Consider the following 18471-nt stretch of genomic DNA (forward strand, 5'->3'; position numbering starts at 1 on the left):
CAGACGTATTTTCTGAAAACAACTTTCAAATTTGCAATATGTTATTATTGACTATAGTCACCATGCTGTGCGTAAATTCATTTTGTAAGAGGATGATGGGACTCTTGATCCCCTTTATCCGTTTTTACCCACACAGCCTCACCCCCTTCCCTTTTGGCAACCACCCATGTATTCTCTGTATTTCTGACTTTATTTGTTGTTTAGTTTCAGGTATAAGTTAAATCATACCATATCTGTCTTTCTCTTTCTGACTTTTTTCACTTAGCATAATACCCTTCAGATTCATGCCAGTTGCAAATGGCTAATTTATTTTATGGCTGAATAGTATTCCTTTTTTTTTTTTTTTTGCTGAATAGTATTCGTGTGTGTGTGTGTGTGTGTGTGTGTAAATCTTTTCCCATTCATCCCTCAAAGGAAGGACACTTTGGTTATTTCCATATCTTGGCTATTGTAAATAATGCTGCAGTGAACATAGAGGTACATGTATCCTTTTGAATCTTCAGATAAATACCCAAAAGTGGAATTGCAGGATCATGTGGGAGTTGTATTTTTAAGTTTTTGACTGTTCTCCAGATTATTTTCTGTGGTGGCCGCACCAATTTACAACCTCACCAACGGTGCACTAGGGTCCCCCTTTGCCCACAGCCTCATCAGTACTTATTTTTTCTTGTCTTTCTGATATTGGCCTTTCTCAGAGGTGTGAAGCGATATCTCACTGTGATTTTGATTTGCATTACTCTGATGATTTGTGATGTTGAGCATCTTCCCGTGTGCCTGTTGGTGATCTGTATGTCGTCTTTGGGAAAACGTCTATTCAGATCCTCTGTCCATTTTTTAATATTGAATTGTTTGTTTCTTGTTGATATTGAGCTATATGAATTTCTGTATATATTTTGGCTGTTAACCCCTTATTGGATAGAATTGGCAGTTCTTCTTCCTTCTATTCGGTAGATTGCCTTTTTTGTTGTTGATGATTTCCTTTGCTGTGCAGAAGCTTTTTAGTTTTATGTTATCTCATTAATTTATTTTTGTTTTTTGATGCCACTGCCTTTGGAATCATAAGATCCAAAAAGGAAAAAAAAAATCTCCAAGAGTGATGTCAGAGAGCTTACGACCCATGTTTTCTTCTAGGAGTTTAATGATTTCAGGATTTTCATTCCAGTCTTTAATCCATTTTGAGTTAATTTCTTTGTATGGTGTGAGATGATGGCCCAGTTTCAGTCTTTTATATGTAGGTGTCTAGGTTTCCCAGCACCATTTATTGAAGAGATTGTCTTTCTCCATTGTATATTCTTGCCTCTTTTCTTGTAAAGTAATTGGCCTTATATGCCTGGGTTTATTTCGGGGCTCTCTTTTCTGTCCCACGAATCTGTGTGTGTGTTTTTATGCCAATACCATACATTTTGATTACTTTAGTTGTTAGATACTACAGCTTGAATTCAAGGAGTGTAATGTCTCAGACTTGTCCTTTCTCAAGATTTGCTTTGGCTGCTTGGGATCTTTTGTGGTTCTATACAAATCTTACGATTGTTGTATTTCTGTGAAAAATGCCACTAGAATTTCAATAGAGATTGCCTTGACTCTGTAGATTGCTCTGGTCAGTATGGACATTTTTGCAATATTCTTCATGAGCATGGAATATCTTTCCACTTATTAGTGTCATTGTCTCTCCTCAGTGTCCTATAGTTTTCAGAGTATAGATCATTCACCTCCTTGGTTAAATTTATTCTTGGGTATTTTTTCATGCAATTTTAAATGGGATTTGTTTTCTTAGTCTCTCTTCCTGATAGTTTGTTGTTGGTGTACACAAGTGTGACAGAATTGTGTATATCAGTTTTGTACCTGCAACTTTACTGAATTTATTTAGAAATAAGGTTAGAACTAATGTTCTAACAGTCTTTTTTTTCCACAGAGTCGTTAGGGTTTTCTGTGTATAAAATTGTATCATCTACAAATAGTGATGGTTTTACTTCTTCCTTTACAATTTGGTTCCAATTTCTTTCTTTTTCCTTCCTAGCTGCTGTGGCCAAGACTTCCAATACTGTGTTAGCATCCTCGCCTTGTACCTGATGTTAAGCAGGAAGCTTTTCCCTGTTGAGCATGATGCTAGCTGTGCACTGGTCATACGTGGCCTTACATTTTGAGGTACATTTGGTCTATACCCACTTTGTTGAGTTTTTCTGGGGTTTAATCCTGGTCTTTCATTGGGAACATGTTTACCTGTTTCCTCATGTTGCCTGACTTTGTATGTATGTATGTCTTTGTGTTAGGTGAAACAGCTATCTCTTCTAGTCCTGAAGGTGTGGCTGTGTGTGGGTGAACATTTTTGTTTATAGTAGCCTTGCTTCAGTGTTTGGTTGTCTCTCATACTGTTTCCCCAATTATTCTAGACCTGTGGGGCTCACAAACACAATCCACCCTGGCCCCAGAGTCTCATATTCAGTAGGCACCCCCTGTGTGGGTTGCATGTACCTGCTGGCTTGGAGGCCTCTGGCAGTGGGAGTGTAACTAGAGGTCAGGGCACTGGCCTCCTGCTTCTGGCAGGGCCGTGGCAGCAGTATGGAGGGGGAAGGAGGTACTAGAAGGTTATGGGAATGCAAAAATAGCTCCTGCCAGCATTGGCAGTAGCAAGGTAGAGAAAGCGTAAATATGGCACTCTCCGGTATCTTTTGTCTTTGGAGGGAATCTGAGTGGGCTTTTGCCCTTCTGGTAGATGCTTTAAGATTAGCAAATGGAACCCCTTCACATCTGGTCTAGGCTCCTTTCAAACTGGTGCTTTTGTACTGGGTCCTGAGGCAAATGAGTCTGATTGTGAGCCCTGTAAAAGCAGAGCCTGCACTCAGTACAGCCCTAGGAGTCTCCTGGACGGAAGCTCCACTGGTTTCCAAAGCCAGGTGCTTTGGGGGCTGTCTGTCTGGTGCATCTCCCATGGGTCATGGTGCCTGATGTGTAGTACAGATTCCCTCCCTCAGGGAGGGGTTCTGTATTTGTGCAACCCCTCCTCCATAGGTCGTTGCATGGGGGGAGGTGAGGTTTTCGGCAAAAATACAACTGCATCTGTCTCTCCTCCCTGTCTGTTTAATTCTTCGTTGTGGAGTAGCTGTCCTGCTCAGAGATAATTGTTTTATATGTAGCTGTAGATATATTGTGTCTGTTGAGGGAAAGGATTTCAGAAGTTTTTATGTGACTATCTTGAATGATCTCCCTGTTTGCCTCTGTTATTTTTTTTTTTTTTAGATTTTATTTATTTAGTCGTGAGAGAGGCAGACACACAGGCAGAGGGAGAAGCAGGCTCCAAGCAGGGAGCCCAACAAGGGACTTGATCCCAGGACCTCGACCCAGGCCACCTGCGTCTTCTTGAATGGCATTTTTAAATCTTTTTTTTTTGTCTTAATTTTATTTATTTATGATAGTCACAGAGAGAGAGAGAGAGAGGCAGAGACACAGGCAGAGGGAGAAGCAGGCTCCATGCACCGGGAGCCCGACGTGGGACTCGATCCCGGGTCTCCAGGATTGCGCCCTGGGCCAAAGGTAGGCGCCAAACCGCTGCGCCACCCAGGGATCCCCCTTGAATGGCATTTTTAGTAAGCAAAGAATGCTAGGTAGGCTCTTGTTATCTATCTGTGTATCTATCTATCTATCTATCTATCTATCATCTATCTATTTATATTTCAGTATAGTGAAAGATGATGAAATGATTATTCCTAAAATTTCTAGTTAGAGGTCAGCTGTCAGGATCTCTGTTTTGAAGTAATCTTTCAAAGCATGTTTTTTTCCTCTGGCTCTTTTAAAGACTTCAATACATACATAACTTTTTTTCTTTTAAATAAGTTCTGTTTAATTCTTTTAAAAATGTTCGGCCCAAGTGTGGCAGGATACAAAATCAATGCCCAGAATTCAGTGGCATTTCTGTACACTAACAATGAGACTGAAGAAAGAGAAATTACGGAGTCAATCCCTTTTACAATTGCACCCAAAAGCATAAGATGCCTAGGAATAAACCTAACCAAATAGGTAAAGGATGTATACCCTAAAAACTACAGAACACTTCTGAAAGAAAGTGAGGAAGACACAAAGTGATGGAAAAATACTCCATGCTCAAGGATTGGAAGAATTAATATTGTGAAAATGTCAGTGATCACCCAAGGCAATTTACACATTTATTTTTATTTATTTTTATTTATTTTTTAATTTTTATTTACTTATGATAGTCACACAGAGAGAGAGAGAGAGGCAAAGACACAGGCAGAGGGAGAAGCAGGCTCCATGCACCGGGAGCCCGATCCCGGGTCTCCAGGATCATGCCCTGGGCCAAAGGCAGGTGCTAAACTGCTGCGCCACCCAGGGATCCCAATTTACACGTTTAATACAATCCCTATCAAAATGCCATGGACTTCTTCAGAGAGTTGGAACAAATTATTATAAGATTTGTGTGGAATCTGAAAAAACCCCGAATAGCCAGGGGAATATTAAAAAAGAAAACCGGGATCCCTGGGTGGCGCAGCGGTTTGGCGCCTGCCTTTGGCCCAGGGCGTGATCCTGGAGACCTGGGATCGAATCCCACATCGGGCATCCCGGTGCATGAAACCTGCTTCTCCCTCTTCTCTGCCTCTCTCTCTCTCTCCCATAAATAAAATGAAAATTAAAAAAAAAAAAAAAAAAAAAAAAAAGAAAACCATAGCCATGGGCATCAGAATGCCAGATTTCAGGTTGTACTACAAAGCCGTGGTCATCAAGACAGTGTGGTACTGGCACAAAAACAGACACATAGATCAATGGAACAGAAATGAGAATCCAGAAGTGGACCCTCAACTTTATGGTCAACTAATATTTGACAAAGGAGGAAAGACTATCCACTGGAAAAAAGACAGTCTCTTCAGTAAATGGTGCTGGAAAATTGGACATCCACATGCAGAAGAATGAAACTAGACCACTCTCTTGCACCATATACAAAGATAAAATGATGAAAGATCTAAATGTGAAACAAGAATCCATCAAAATCCTAGAGGAAAACATAGGCAACTCCCTTTTCGAACTTGGCCACAGTAACTTCTTGCAAGATACATCCATGAAGGCAAGAGAAACAAAAGCAAAAATGAACTATGGGGACTTCATCAAGGTAAGAAGCTTTTGCACAGCAAAAGATACAGTCAACAAAACTAAAAGACAACTACAGAATGGGAGAAGATATTGGCAAATGACATCTCAGTTAAAGGCCTAGTATCCAAGATCTGTAAAGAACTTCTTAAACTCAACAGCAAAGAAACAAACAATCCAATCAAGATACGGGCAAAAGACATGAACGGAAATCTCACAGAGGAAGACACAGACATGGCCAAGAAGCACATGAGAAAATGCTCCGCATCACTGGCCATCAGAGAAATACAAATCAAAACCACAATGAGATACCACCTCACACCAGTGAGAATGGGGAAGATTAACAAGGCAGGAAACCACAAAAGTTGGAGAGGATGCGGAGGAAAGGGAACCCTCTTGCACTGTTGGTAGGAATGTGCAATGGTGCAGCCACCCTGGAAAACTGTGTGGAGGTTCCTCAAAGAGTTAAAAATAGACCTGCCCTAGGACCCAGCAATTGCACTGCTAGGGATTTATCCCAAAGATACAAATGCAGTGAAACGCCAGGACACTTGCACCTCGATGTTTCTAGCAGCGGTGTCCACAATAGCTAAACTGTGGAAGGAGCCTCGATGTCCATCGAAAGATGAATGGGTAAAGAAGATGTGGTTTATGTATACAATGGAATATTACTCAGCCATTAGAAATGACCAATACCCATCATTTGTTTTGACGTGGATGGACCTGGAGGGTATTATGCTGCGTGAAATAAGTCCATCGGAGAAGGACAAACATTTTATGGTCTCATTCATTTGGGGAATATAAAAAATAATGAAAGGGATTAAAGGGGAAAGAAAAAATGAGTGGGAAATATCAGAAAGGGAGACAGACCATGAGAGACTCCTAACTCTGGGAAACGAACTAGGGGTAGTTGAAGGGGAGGTGGGTGGCAGGTGGGGGTAACTGGGTGGCGGGCACTGAGGGGGGCACTTACTTGATGGGATGAGCACTGAGTGTTATTCTGTATGGTGGCAAATTGAGCACCAATAAAAAATAAATTTATTAAAAAAAAAGAAAAAAATGTTTGGCCAACATTCAAATTGTTTATACCATAGGCTCATCTTAAGAAACCTGGTTAACCTTTATTTCCAACATCAAAAGCATGAAGTTCCATTCTTAAAGCAGTAGATTCGAAAGAAGAAAGGTTTTGACTATATCACTGCAATATTGCCACTTGCAGAAGCCCTTTGAAGTAACTAGAATGGACTTTATTGGCCTTGCCAATGTCCTACAAATGTTTTGTTTTCATATTTCATTTAAAACATGAATTATTTTTCCCTTTTGATGTTGACTGTATTTCATCATGGAAAATCAGCATCTTCAACTTGCTCTTTTTTCTTCAAATGGCTTCCAAAATGAGGTATACTCTGGAGTTTTGAATGGATCATGTTTTTATTTTTACAGTTCTCTTCCATAGCAAATCAAGCTCATTAGGTATGTGGCTGACCGCAAGCTGTTCTGTGTGAACAGAAAGCAGCATGTGATTTGGCATTTGGATACAACTTTTGTTGGGGGGAGATCAGTACATAGAGCTTCATTCTTAAATTAAACCAGGACACTTGTTCTTGTCCTTGTTACTGCTCCTCAAGTATTTATGAATGAAGCAAAAAGTCGTCTTCAGGGATCCCTGGGTGGCGCAGTGGTTTAGCGCCTGCCTTTGGCCCAGGGCGCGATCCTGGAGACCCGGGATCGAATCCCACGTCGGGCTCCCGGTGCATGGAGCCTGCTTCTCCCTCTGCCTGTGTCTCTGCCTCTCTCTCTCTCTCTCTGTGACTATCATAAATAAATAAAAATTAAAAAAAAAAAAAGTCGTCTTCATGTAATAATGGGTTTTCATTTTTATTTAATTTTTATTTAACTTTTAAGATTTTATTTATTCATGAGAGACACACAGAGCGAGAGAGAGGCAGAGACACAGGCAGAGGGTGAAGCAGACTCCAAGCAGGGAGCCAGATGTCGGACTCGATCCCCGGTCCCCAGGATCAGGCCCTGGACCGAAGCTGGCGCTAAACTGCAGAGCCACCCGGGCTGCCCTGGATTTTTCATTTTTAAACAGGAAAATCACTTAGTGGCATTTCTCACAGTAGCTCTTAGAGGTGGGCTTTCACTTCTGTTCTATTAATAGTTTTCTTGTAAGGTAAATATCTGCTAGCATACTTACTACATGTTAGCCAATGACTCTGCTACATTGCGTGCTCTTGCTATTACAAAAAGCCCAACCGTCATTTCTCCTTTTGTTGAGTTTTTCAAATGAATGGCTTTATTTATTACAGTGGGTAATAGCAGTAGACTTTGCTGCAGTGACTGTACTGTACTGTATGTATTCAATAAATACTGTTAATTGGTGACAGAAATTTATACACAAAAGAAGCAGGTGAATCAGACTAGACCAGATCTAGAGGGAGATACAGAAGCAAATTCTCTATTTGTTACCCTGTCGTCTGTTAGATTTAATATATTATTCTGAGTGAAGTAAGTCAGTCGGAGAGGGACAAACATCATATGGTCTCATTCATTCGGGGAATATAAAAACTAGTGAAAGGGATTCAAGGGGACAGGAAAGAAAATGAGTGGGAAATATCAGTGAGGGTGACAGCACATAAGAGACACCTAACTCTGGGAAACGAACAAGGGGTGGTGGAAGGGGAGGTCGGCCGGGGTTGGGGTGACAGGGTGACTGGCACTGAGGGGGGCACTTGACGGGATGAGCATCGGGTGTTGTAGTATATGTTGGCCAATCGAACCCCAATAACAAATATACAAAAAATAAGGGAAAAAGAATTAAAAATAGATAAAAATAAACTTCATTTAAAAAGGTTTAATATATCATCTTATTGTGATTATTATCTTAGTCTTTACAGAAATGCCATGTAAACAAGTTGCTGAATATGTTGTGTCTCATGGCATTGTACAGAACTTTGTATGTGCAACAGTCCTCTCATACTAAGATTATTATCTTAGTCTTTACAGAAATGCCATGTAAACAAGTTGCTGAATATGTTGTGTCTCATGGCATTGTACAGAACTTTGTATGTGCAACAGTCCTCTCATACAGTCCTCTCAATTCTGCCAATAATTTTCATTCATTATGTAGTTTTTGTCTTTCATTTTGAGACTCATTGTATAATCTTAATGGCAGTGGTGTGATTTCTCTTTTAGCTGTAAGGAGTACAATGTTTCATAATGTACATGTAGTTGGCTTTTATTTTTCAGTTTTTCTTTAAGGTAAGATACATGTATAAAGTTTGCCATTTTTACCATGTTAACGTACAATGTAATGCCATTAGGTATATTCAGAATGTCGTGCAAACATCACCACTCTCTATTTCCAAAACCTTCTCATCACTCTACACAGAAACTCTGTGGCTGTTAAGCGCTACCTTCCCTTGTTGCCCACCCCCAGCTCCCGGCAACCACCATTCTACGCTTTGTCTCTATATTTTAACTGTTTTACATAGTTCACATAAGTGGAACTATACAGTACTTGCCCTTTTGTAACTATACCACTCCATGCAATGCTTTCAAGGTTTGTCCATGTTGTAGCATGTATCAGAATCTCCTTCTCTTTCTCGGTTGAATAACATTGCACTATGTGTATACACTGCATGTTGTTTGTCCATTTGTCTGTTGATGGACACTTGCATGTGTCCACCTTTTGGCTATTGTGAATGGTGCTGCAATGGACATTGCTGTACAACTATCTGTTTTGAGTCCCGATTGCGGTTCTTTTGGGTAGACACTTAGCAGCTGAAATGCCTGCTTATATAGTAGTTCTGTTTAGGCTTGTGAGAAGGAACCATCAAAGTGTTTTCCGTGGAGTCTGCACCATTTTACATTCCTACCAGCATTATATGAGGGTTCCAATTTCTCCATATCCTCATCACTACCTGTTACACTGAGTAATTTTTGATTATAGCCATTCTCGTGGGCATGAAGTGGTAGTTCATTGTGGTTTTGATTTGCATTTCCCTAATGACTAATGATGTTGAGCATGTTTTCAGGTAGTCTTTGGCGATCTGATTGCCTTTTTGTTGTTGAGTTTGGCATTTTTTATATATTTTAGATATTAAACCCTTATCATATTTTCGCCTTGTAAATATTTTTTCCCCTTGTGTAGGCTATCATTTCACTTGTCTGATAGTATCCTTTGTACAAAAGTTCTAATTTCTATAAAGATCAGTGTCCATTTTATCTTGTGCTGCTTATGCTCTTGGTAGCATATCTAAGAATCTCTTTGCAAACCCAAGGTTATGAGGATTTACCCCTTGATTTAAAATTTGAGCTATTTTTTTGTGTATGGTGTGAGATAGGGATCTAAGAATCTACATTCTTGTGCATGTAGGAATCCAGTTGTCCTGTATAGTCTATTTTGTTTTCATCTCTATTTTTAGTGGCTATCAGTTTTTATCCTAGAAAGCGTTAGTTTGTGCTTTCTCTGGAAACAGTTTATTGGCAAAAGGTCGATGTCCTTAATTTAAAAATTATTGGAGAAATTTGGTGGCTTCATGACACTGTATAACAGAATTTCTTAAATGACAAAGCCCTGGAGGTGGGGGAAATTAGCTCTCAGGATAAAGAAAACCTAATTCTTATTATTGTACTTTGTATTCTGACACTGTTTGGGTGGCTTATTATTTTTTTTTTGGTTGTTTTTGTGAAATAAATGCATTTTCAGTTCCACTTCTGGCATAGCTAGATTCACTCTCAGTGAAGGTCAGAACCCTGTTAGCTTTCTCTGTTGATGTTGTTATTCTGTGGTCCATTTATCTAGTAATAATACATAGTAGGAAAAGGCCAGTTACAATTAATCTGCATTAAACAGGTACGAAAAGAGCAAGAAAATGGTGGGGGAAGTGAACAGAACTTTATGTAGGAACAGGAAATATAAAATGTGACCACATTTGAAATGTAATTAAGAATATTGTAGGTTACAGTTGTAACTGCTAATTCTTAGCATGGATGCATTGTATCCTGCTGAATTTTCCTTTGTTGGCATAATATTGCTGCCAACATTTTATAATAGCACTTTGACTTTTCCAGTTAAAAGGGCAGTTTAACAAAAATATTTGAAGACTTTAGTTTCTCCAGTAGTATTTGGTTTTTGTTCATTTTTAAAGTTCGGTATTCAGATTGTTCCCTTTCAAAGTGGGGAGTTTTGTCAGATATGTTACGTTTTTCTCAGTTGCTGACTAGCAGACCTCTTTCAGAGGCTTGTTTACCACCAGCATCACTTCGTCATCATTTTCATCAGCCCTGTGAAGTCCTGTATTTTTGCAGTCATGTTAATGGCATCCAAGGTAAAAACCAATGACAGCATAGAGGGCATGTATTAGGTGGGAAGAAATGTTTAAATGAGGGCTGGTATGAACATTGTCAGTTTATTGGTGAATATCATAATGTCTATATTCCTGTAACCTTGGATTGTTTGGGAATTAGATCCTAAATATTCAGAAGATAGGAACCTCTATGTTTATATTAGTATTTTCTTTATTTTCCCAACATTTGTTAGAGAGAGAGAGAGAGAGAGGAGAGGGGTAGAAGGAGGAGAGAGAATCTCAAGCAGATTCCACACTGAGTCCAGAGCCCAACATGGGGCTCAATCTCATGACCCAAAGACCATGACCTGAGCCAAGATCAAGAGTTGGATGCTTAATCAAGTCAGCCACCCAGACACCTCTGTATTGCTATATTCAATGACTAGGCTTTTATGAACTAATTTGAAGTCTTTTACCTATCTTAGTTAATTGAATATATGACTTGAGATAATTATAGTTGTATAGTAGAAATTTTCCAAACACAATGGTGATAAGCAATGCTGCGATATTATTATAGCTAAAATTGGTAGAGATTCCAGTGTTCACACATTCATTCTTCATTCAGCGAATATTTACGGAGCCACCTACTGTGGCAAGCCCTGTGCTAAGACAGTTGGAATTCAGCAGTGAGTGACATAGATAAATGTCTTTGCCCCCTTGTGGCTGGTATTTGACTAGGAAAGACTGAACCATAGACAAGACAAATGATGTATCCATCACAGGTTGTGATAAGCACCAAGAAACCTCAAGTGGCTGAGGGGCTGTGTGGAGATTTTAGGAAGGGAGACCAGGGGACCCCACTAAGATGCCATTTGGGGAAAGGCCTGTGTGAGCAGGCCTCTAATTTTTCTAATTTTCTCTAATTTTGAGTGGCATCCATGTGCACAGAGTGTGTCTTTGTCCTTTCTTGTGTGTGGGCCTGTCTTCTCCCAAGAATGTGTGAATAGGGAGTGACTGACTCTTGGCTTCCTTTTTTTTTTTTTTCCTGGCTTCCATATGGTATCTCCTCTTTTCTGTCCCTGCACACCTTGGCGGTTTTTTGTTTGTTTTTGTGTTTCAGACTTTTCAGTCACATTCTTTTTTTTTAATAAATTTATTTTTTATTGGTGTTCAATTTGCCAACATATAGAATAACACCCAGTGCTCATCCCATCAAGTGCCCCCCTCAGTGCCCGTCACCCAGTCACCCCCACCACCCCCCACCTCCCCTTCCACCACCCCTAGTTCGTTTCCCAGAGTTAGGAGTCTCTCATGGTCTGTCTCCCTTTCTGATATTTCCCACTTATTTTTTTCTCCTTTCCCCTTTATTCCCTTTCACTATTTTTTATATTCCCCAAATGAATGAGACCATATAATGTTTGTCCTTCTCCAATTGACTTATTTCACTCAGCATAATACCCTCCAGTTCCATCCACATCGAAGCAAATGGTGGGTATTGGTCATTTCTAATGGCTGAGTAATATTCCATTGTATACATAAACCACATCTTCTTTATCCATTCATCTGTCAATGGACACCGAGGCTCCTTCCACAGTTTGGCTATTGTGGACATTGCTGCTAGAAACATCGGGGTGCAGGTGTCCCGGCGTTTCATTGCATCTGTATCTTTGGGGTAAATCCCCAGCAGTGCAATTGCTGGGTCGTAGGGCAGGTCTATTTTTAACTCTTTGAGGAACCTCCACACTGTTTTCCAGAGTGGCTGCACCAGTTCACATTCCCACCAACAGTGTAAGAGGGTTCCCCTTTCTCCACATCCTCTCCAACATTTGTTGTTTCCTATCTTGTTAATGTTCCCCATTCTCACTGGTGTCAGGTGGTATCTCATTGTGGTTTTGATTCGTATTTCCCTGATGGCAAGTGATGCAGAGCATTTTCTCATGTGCATGTTGGCCATGTCTAGGTCTTCCTCTGTAAAATTTCTGTTCATGTCTTTTGCCCATTTCATGATTGGATTGTTTGTTTCTTTGATGTTGAGTTTAATAAGTTCTTTATAGATCTTGGAAACTAGCCCTTTATCTGATACGTCATTTGCAAATATCTTCTCCCATTCTGTAGGTTGTCTTTTAGTTTTGTCGACTGTATCCTTTGCTGTGCAAAAGCTTCTTATCTTGATGAAGTCCCAATAGTTCATTTTTGCTTTTGTTTCTCTTGCCTTCGTGGATGTATCTTGCAAGAAGTTACGTGGCCAAGTTCAAAAAGAGTGTTGCCTGTGTTCTTCTCTAGGATTTTGATGGAATCTTGTCTCACATTTAGATCTTTCATCCATTTTGAGTTTATCTTTGTGTATGGTGCAAGAGAGTGGTCTAGTTTCATTCTCAGTCACATTCTTCTAATCCTAAAATTTCTTCACCTAAATTAACCATAAAGTAAGTTTTCTCTCTATCACGTTGTATCTTTCCAGAGTGTGTGAGTATAAGACAGCGTGTCTGTGAATCCACTCAGAGCCTTTGCAGAATTCTGCGAAACACTCTTATGTAAACGTTTCCCATGGTTTTGAACAATGACTGGCATGGTACTTGTCTTGGCAACTTAATTTTTGTTCCATCTTCACAGGAAACTTTGGAAATGGTAACTTTTTCCCCTTTCCATTCATTTGTTTCACTCTGGAAATGAAAATAATCCATTTCAGAGTGGTGATATGCAAATTACAGATTGACAAAGTGTGGTCAGTAGATTCCAGGAACTAATATTAATGACGTTGAAGTATTGACATAGTTGGAGAAGCTAGCTTTAAAAGATATATGGCAATGAAATACTGTTAAAGGTACCCTTGGGTTATAATAGACTCCAAGTCTGAGAACAGATTCCCTTTTAGTTAATACAGTATTCACTATTTTCTGTATAAGAATAGGTTCTTTAAGGGACTTACTCCCTTTTATTTTCACCTTTGGAAACCATTGTCGTTGATGAGTATGTTATGAACATCCCCTCATATGCCAGAAAGTGAGAATTTCCTTTAAGCGTGTAAAGATAGACCACCATGGATGAAAACCTAACTTAGTAGAAAGTTGTTTATATTATCCATGGCCAGTGCTTTTGAATTGCATGTTTTCTTTCATCACTATGTGTGATAGCTTTAAAAAAACATGTATATAAATATGCATTAACAATCACTGTGTGTGACATTTAGTTTACCTCTTTAGTGCTGTCTCTAGTTAGAAAATAACAATTAACTTTGATATTATAAATAATATTTAACAAACAAGAACTGAATTTTAGAAAGCTTGTATTTTTTATAGCCATGTATTAGGACCTGAGAAACTGACAAAACTAGACGATTTGCAGATTTCTGTGTTGTCAAGTGAATAAACACATGAAATCATGTTTATAAATACCCAGATTCATTGCAGATGTTTTTAGTGGACTCTATTTTTAGGCACTACTGGGTTGAACCACACAATATTAATTAGTACCTAGTAAATAGTAATATAAATACTTAGACTAAATGATTCCTATTATTTACAAAGTATACCATTGATTTTTGCAAATGGCTGGTATGTCAGGATGGGTTAGGTTGTGCTTTGGCAGCAAACAATTCCAAGAATAAATGTTCATTTCTGGCTCATGCTCTCTGTCCATTGCACACTGGTGGGGTGCTCAGCTCCATGTCCTCTCTGTCAGGATTGTGCTGGTGGAGGTGCCATTCCCTTGAACATTGGACAGCTTGGGAAAGAGATGTAAGATTCTCTTAAACGCGTCTTCCCGGGAGGGACAAACCTGATGCTTTCTTTTTATGGGTCAGGGCAAGTCATAAGACCCAAACTTACTTCAAGGAGGTGGGGAAGTGCCGTTCTCTTCCCAGGTGCCTGGAAGAGGAGAAGGCACAGAAATATTGTGGGGTTGCACCACTGTTTAACCACAGTTCGAAAATTTTCCAAAGTAAATGAGTGTCATGAAATTTACTACATTATCTACTTTGGTGTAGCAGTTGGGTTGTCAGTTATAATTGATAGTGATGGTTAAAACCATTTACTGTACCCCTAATTTATAGTCTAATCCCCTGGTGTTAGTACCTCTTCCCAGAAAAGTGTGCATTTAACTACACCAATAATTTTTTCTTACAGATTTTATTTATTTGAGAGAGAGAGAGAGAGGGAGAGAGAGGGAGAGAGAGAGGGAGAGAGAGAGAAGGGAGCAAACGTGTGCACATGAGCATGAGCTGAGTAAGGGGCAGAGGGAGAAGCAGGGTCCTCGCTGAGCAGGGAGCCCGCACTGGGGCTCCATCTCTGGACCCTGAAATCGTGACCTGAGCAGAAGGCAGACACTGCACCAGCTGAGCCACCCAGGCGCCCCTAATTACAACGGTGATTTATGTTTCAGTCTTGAGTTCCAAGACTGCCACGCGTGCTCTACAATGCAGGCTGGCTTGTATTTGCAAATGTTGCTTAAATCAGTTTGCTTGTTGATAGAAATAAGCTTTCCTATCTCTTATAATAATCTTGGGATTATTGGGCCACTATCCTGGCTACTGTTAATTTTTTAAAAATATTTTATTTATTCATTCATGAGAGAGACACAGAGAGACAGAGACACAGGCAGAGGGAGAAGCAGGCTCCATGCAGGGAGCCCAATATGGGACTCGATCCCTTGTCCCCAGGATCACAACCTGGGCTGAAGACGGCGCTAAACTGCTGAGCCACCCGGGCTGCCCCTGGCTACTGTTTAATTTGTAGTAATTTCATTTCTTCCTTAGTCTGTCTTTGAGTGTCACACTCATGTTTTTAATTGTAAAGTGTGTAACATAGAATTTACCATAGTGGCCACTGTTAAGCATTCAGTTCAGTAGTATTAAGTATATTCATATTGTTGTGTAACAGATCTCCAGAACTTTTTTTTAATATGGCAAAACTGAAACTCTGTACACATCAAACAACTCCCCGTTTCTCCTGCCCTCCTCACCCTTGGCAACCACCATTCTATTTTCTGTTTCTGTGAGTTTGGCTACTTTTGATACCTTATAAAAATACAGCTACACAGTTTTCTTTTTCTGACTGGCTTATTTCACTTAGTGTAATATTCTCAAGTTTCACTCATGTTATAGCATGTGACAGGATCTCCTCCTTTTTTTAAAGGTGAATGATATTCCATTGTTTGTGTGTGTCTGTGTGTGTGTATAAACCACATTTTGTTTATTCATCTATTGATGGACATTTGATTTGCTTTAACCTCTTGGCTATTGTGAATAATGCTGCAATGAATGTGAATTTGCAAATATCTCTTTGAGCTCCTACTTTCAATTCTTTTGGGTATATAAGCCAAAGTGGAATTGTTCAGGGTCACATGGCAATTTCATTTTTAATTTTCGAGGAACTTTCATACTGTTTTCTTTTTTTTTTTTTTTTCTTTTTTATTTATTTATTTATTTTTTATTGGTGTTCAATTTACTAACATACAGAATAACACCCAGTGCCCGTCACCCATTCACTCCCACCCCCCGCCCTCCTCCCCTTCTACCACCCCTAGTTCGTTTCCCAGAGTTAGCAGTCTTAACGTTCTGTCTCCCTTTCTGATATTTCCCACACATTTCTTCTCCCTTCCCTTATTTTCCCTTTCACTATTATTTATATTCCCCAAATGAATGAGAACATATAATGTTTGTCCTTCTCCGACTGACTTACTTCACTCAGCATAATACCCTCCAGTTCCATCCACGTTGAAGCAAATGGTGGGTATTTGTCATTTCTAATAGCTGAGTAATATTCCATTGTATACATAAACCACATCTTCTTTATCCATTCATCTTTCGTTGGACACCGAGGCTCCTTCCACAGTTTGGCTATCGTGGCCATTGCTGCTAGAAACATCGGGGTGCAGGTGTCCCGGCGTTTCATTGCATTTGTATCTTTGGGGTAAATCCCCAACAGTGCAATTGCTGGGTCGTAGGGCAGGTCTATTTTTAACTGTTTGAGGAACCTCCACACAGGTTTCCAGAGTGGCTGCACCAGTTCACATTCCCACCAACAGTGTAAGAGGGTTCCCTTTTCTCCGCATCCTCTCCAACATTTGTTGTTTCCTGCCTTGTTAATTTTCCCCATCCTCACTGGTGTGAGGCGGTATCTCATTGTAGTTTTGATTTGTATTTCCCTGATGGCAAGTGATGCAGAGCATTTTCTCATGTGCATGTTGGCCATGTCTATGTCTTCCTCTGTGAGATTTCTGTTCATGTCTTTTGCCCATTTCATGATTGGATTGTTTGTTTCTTTGGTGTTGAGTTTGAGAAGTTCTTTATAGATCTTGGAAACTAGCCCTTTATCTGATATGTCATTTGCAAATATCTTCTCCCATTCTGTAGGTTGTCTTTGAGTTTTGTTGACTGTATCCTTTGCTGTGCAAAAGCTTCTTATCTTGATGAAGTCCCAATAGTTCATTTTTGCTTTTGTTTCTTTTGCCTTCGTGGATGTATCTTGCAAGAAGTTACTGTGGCCGAGTTCAAAAAGGGTGTTGCCTGTGTTCTCCTCTAGGATTTTGATGGAATCTTGTCTCACATTTAGATCTTTCATCCATTTTGAGTTTATCTTTGTGTATGGTGAAAGAGAGTGGTCTAGTTTCATTCTTCTGCATGTGGATGTCCAATTTTCCCAGCACCATTTATTGAAGAGACTGTCTTTCTTCCAATGGATAGTCTTTCCTCCTTTATCGAATATTAGTTGCCCATAAAGTTCAGGGTCCACTTCTGGATTCTCTATTCTGTTCCACTGATCTATGTGTCTGTTTTTGTGCCAGTACCACACTGTCTTGATGACCACGGCTTTGTAGTACAACCTGAAATCTGGCATTGTGATGCCCCCAGATATGGTTTTCTTTTTTAAAATTCCCCTGGCTATTCGGGGTCTTTTCTGATTCCACACAAATCTTAAAATAATTTGTTCTAACTCTCTGAAGAAAGTCCATGGTATTTTGATAGGGATTGCATTAAACGTGTATATTGCCCTGGGTAACATTGACATTTTCACAATATTAATTCTGCCAATCCATGAGCATGGAATATTTTTCCATCTCTTTGTGTCTTCCTCAATTTCTTTCAGAAGTGTTCTATAGTTTTGAGGGTATAGATCCTTTACATCTTTGGTTAGGTTCATTCCTAGGTATCTTATGCTTTTGGGTGCAATTGTAAATGGGATTGACTCCTTCATTTCTCTTTCTTCAGTCTCATTGTTAGTGTATAGAAATGCCACTGACTTCTGGGCATTGATTTTGTATCCTGTCATGCTACCGAATTGCTGTATGAGTTCTAGCAATCTTGGGGTGGAGACTTTTGGGTTTTCTATGTAGAGTATCATGTCATCGGCGAAGAGGGAGAGTTTGACTTCTTCTTTGCCAATTTGAATGCCTTTAATGTCTTTTTGTTGTCTGATTGCTGAGGCTAGGACTTCCAGTACTATGTTGAACAGCAGTGGTGAGAGTGGACATCCCTGTCTTGTTCCTGATCTTAGGGGAAAGGCTCCCAGTGCTTCCCCATTGAGAATGATATTTGCTGTGGGCTTTTCATAGATGGCTTTTAAGATGTCGAGGAATGTTCCCTCTATCCCTACACTCTGAAGAGTTTTGATCAGGAATGGATGCTGTATTTTGTCAAATGCTTTCTCTGCATCCAATGAGAGGATCATATGGTTCTTGGTTTTTCTCTTGCTGATATGATGAATCACATTGATTGTTTTACGGGTGTTGAACCAGCCTTGTGTCCCAGGGATAAATCCTACTTGGTCATGGTGAATCATTTTCTTAATGTACTCTTGGATCCTATTGGCCAGTATCTTGTTGAGAATTTTTGCATCCATGTTCATCAGGGATATTGGTCTGTAATTCTCCTTTTTGGCGGGGTCTTTGTCTGGCTTTGGAATTAAGGTGATGCTGGCTTCATAGAACGAATTTGGAAGTACTCCATCTCTTTCTATCTTTCCAAACAGCTTTAGGAGAATAGGTATGATTTCTTCTTTAAACGTTTGATAAAATTCTCCTGGGAAGTCATCTGGCCCTGGACTCTTGTGTCTTGGGAGGTTTTTGATGACTGCTTCAATTT

The 18471-nt window shown here is 39.8% G+C and overlaps 1 protein-coding gene across 14 annotated transcripts in view; it reads left to right on the forward strand.

Moving 5' to 3' along the window:
• The window catches only part of LOC140629452 (outer dynein arm-docking complex subunit 2-like), a 274074-nt gene that overhangs the window by 9337 nt on the left and 246266 nt on the right, over positions 1-18471 (forward strand). For 12 of the 14 annotated variants that reach the window (XR_012027288.1, XR_012027289.1, XM_072818933.1 and 9 more), the window contains one exon: positions 2018-2145. The exons of the other annotated variants lie outside the window; for them this stretch is intronic. The gene's annotated coding sequence lies outside the window, so the exon portion shown is untranslated. The remainder of the gene's footprint in view (positions 1-2017; positions 2146-18471) is intronic. 14 annotated transcript variants of the gene reach the window in all.

This window comes from Canis lupus, assembly GCF_048164855.1.
Source record: "Canis lupus baileyi chromosome 5 unlocalized genomic scaffold, mCanLup2.hap1 SUPER_5_unloc_7, whole genome shotgun sequence".
Classification (NCBI taxonomy): domain Eukaryota; kingdom Metazoa; phylum Chordata; class Mammalia; order Carnivora; family Canidae; genus Canis; species Canis lupus.